Source organism: Ovis canadensis, chromosome 23 (genome assembly GCF_042477335.2).
Source record: "Ovis canadensis isolate MfBH-ARS-UI-01 breed Bighorn chromosome 23, ARS-UI_OviCan_v2, whole genome shotgun sequence".
Lineage (NCBI taxonomy): Eukaryota > Metazoa > Chordata > Mammalia > Artiodactyla > Bovidae > Ovis > Ovis canadensis.
The window spans coordinates 30,738,336-30,741,537 of record NC_091267.1 but is presented as its reverse complement, the minus strand read 5'-3'; the positions used below and the strand labels follow the sequence as shown (position 1 = coordinate 30,741,537).

The window sequence follows — 3,202 nt, the reverse complement described above, 5'->3', positions numbered from 1 at the left end:
CCCATCACTTCATGGCAAATAGATGGGAAAAAATCGGAAACAATGACAGATTTATTTCTAGAGCTCCCAAATCACTGCAGATGATGACTGCAGCCATGAAATAAAGACTCTTGTGCCTTGGAAGTAAAACTAGGGCAAACCTAGATAGCATATTAAAAAGCAGAGTCATCAGTTTGTTGACAAAGGTCCGCATAGTTAAAGCTATGGTTTCTCCAGTAGTCATGTAAGGATGTGAGATTTGGGCCATCAAGTAGCCCAAGCAATGAAGAAATTATGCTTTCAAACTGTGGTGCTAGAGAAGACTCTTGAGAGTCTCTTGGACAGTGAGGAGATCAAACCAGCCAATTCTAAAGGAAATTAACACAGAATATTCATTGAAAAGACTGATGCTGAAGTTGAAGCCCCAATATTTTGACGATCTGTTGCCAAGACCTGAATCATTAGATAAAACCCTGATGCTGGGAAAGATTGAAGGTAAAAGGAGAGTTCAGTTAAGTTCAGTCACTCAGTCGTGTCCAACTTTGCGACTCCATGAATCACAGCACCCCAGGCCTCCCTGTTCATCACCAACTCCTGGAGTTCACTCAGACTCACGTCCATCGAGTCAGTGATGCCATCCAGCCATCTCATCCTCTGTCGTCCCCTTCTCCTCATGCCCCCAATCCCTCCCAGCATCAGAGTCTTTCCAATGAGTCAACTCTTAGCATGAGGTGGCCAAACTGGAGTTTCAGCTTTAGCATCATTCCTTCCAAAGACATCTCAGGGCTGACCTCCAGAATGGACTGGTTGGATCTCCTTGCAGTCCAAGAGACTTCCAGGAGTCTTCTCCAACACCACAGTTCAAAAGCATCAATTCTTTAGTGCTCAGCCTTCTTCACAGTCCAACTCTCACATCCATAAATGACCACAGGAAAAACCATAGCCTTGGCTAGACGAACCTTAGTCAGCAGAGTAATGTCTCTGCTTTTGAACATACTATCTAGGTTGCTCATAACTTTTCTTCCAAGGAGTAAGCGTCTTTTAATTTCATGGCTGCAATCACCATCTGCAGTGATTTTGGAGCCCCCCAAAATAAAGTCTGACACTGTTTCTACTGTTTCCCCATCCATTTCCCACGAAGTGATGGGACCAGATGCCATGATCTTCGTTTTCTGAATATTGAGCTTTAAGCCATCTTTTCACTCTCCTCTTTCACTTTCATCAAGAGGCTTTTGAGTTCCTCTTCACTTTCTGCCATAAGGGTGGTGTCACCTGCATATCTGAGGTTATTGATATTTCTCCCGGCAATCTTGATTCCAGCTTGTGTTTCTTCCAGTCCAACATTTCTCATGATGTACCCTGCATATAAGTTAAATAAACATGGTGACAATATACAGCCTTGACATACTCCTTTTCCTATTTGAAACCAGTCTATTGTTCCATGTCCAATTCTAACTGTTGCTTCCTGACCTGCATACAGATTTCTCAAGAGGCAGGTCAGGTGGTCTGGTATCCCCATCTCTCTCAGAATTTTCCACAGTTTATTGTGATCCACACAGTCAAAGAAAGTCAATAAAGCAGAAATAGATGTTTTTCTGGAACTCTCTTGTTTTTTTCCATGATTCAGAGGATGTTGGCAATTTGATCTCTGGTTCCTCTGTCTTTTCTAAAACCAGGTTGAACATCAGGGAGTTCACAGTTCACGTATTGCTGAAGCCTGGCTCGGACAATTTTGAGCAATGCTTTATTAGCATGTGAGATGAGTGCAATTTTGCAGTAGTTTGAGTATTCTTTGGCATTGCCTTTCTTTGGGATTGGAATGAAAACTGACCTTTTCCAGTCCTGTGGCCACTGCTGAGTTTTCTAAATTTACTGGCATATTGAGTGCATCACTTTCACAGCATCATCTTTCAGGATTTGAAATAGCTCCACTGGAATTCCATCACCTCCACTAACTTTGTTCGTAGTGATGCTTTCTTTTTTTTTTTAATTGTTTAATTTTTATTTCATGATCATAAATTTAACTTTGCCATCCAGCTAAACTTGAAGGGGGATAAGGAAAATATGGAACCCAAAGAACTGTAGTGAGAGCACAAAGATTATAGGATATTTCGAGCAGATGGGGTGAAGGGGTGCTCTCCTGGGCTACAGAAGGAATGGTCTGGTGGTTAAGTGAAACACAAGTCAAATTTATTAGATTTGTCCACAGTCAGAAATAGCGATCTTCTTGCTGATCTTGCTGTTCCTGGACCCAAAGCGCTCCATGGCTTCCACAATATTCATGCCCTCTTTCACTTTGCCAAAGACCACATACTTGCCATCCAACCACTCAGTCTTGGCAATGCAGATGAAAAACTGGGAACCATTTGTGTTGGGGCCAGCATTTGCCATGGACAAGATACCAGGACCTGCATGCTTCAGAATGAAATTCTCATCATCAAATTTCTCGCCATAGATGGATTTGCCACCAGTACCATTATGGCGTGTGAAGTCACCACCCTGGCACATAAATCCCAGAATTATTCTGTGAAAACAGGAACCTTTATAACCAAATCCTTTCTCTCCAGTGCACAGAGCACAAAAGTTTTCTGCTGTCTTTGGAACTTTGTCTGCAAACAGCTCAAAAGAGATGCGGCCCAAGGGCTCACCATTGACAGCGATGTCGAAGAACACGGTGGGGTTGACCATGGCTAGACAGCAAAGGAGGCTCCGGGGTGGCAGCGTCTGCAAGGCCCGTAGTGATGCTTTCTAAGGCCCACTTGACTTCACATTCCAGTATGTATGGCTCTAGATGAGTGATCACACCATCGTGATTATCTGGGTCGTGAAGATACTTTTTGTACAGTTCTCCCGTGTATTCTTGCCACCTCTTCTTAATATCTTCTGCTTCTGTTAGGTCCAGACCATTTTTGTCCTTTATCATGCCCATCTTTCATGAAATGTTCCCTTAGTATCTCTACTTTTCTTGAAGAGATCTCTAATCTTTCCCATTCTGTTCTTTTCCTCTATTTCTTTGCATTGATTGCTGAAGAAGGCTTTCTTATCTCTTCTTGCTATCCTTTGGAACTCTCCATTCAGAGGCTTATATCTTTCCTTTTCTCCTTTGCTTTTCACCTCTCTTCTTTTCACAGCTATTTGTAAGGCCTCCCCAGACAGCCATTTTGCTTTTTTGCATTTCCTTTCCATGGGGATGGCCTTGATCCCTGTCTCTTGTACAATGTCA

General features: G+C 42.7%; 1 pseudogene; it reads right to left on the bottom strand.

Moving 5' to 3' along the window:
* Positions 1-2,032: 2,032 nt before the first annotated feature.
* On the bottom strand, positions 2,033-2,692 carry LOC138428138 (peptidyl-prolyl cis-trans isomerase A pseudogene; annotated as a pseudogene).
* Between the last annotated feature and the right edge of the window lie 510 nt (positions 2,693-3,202).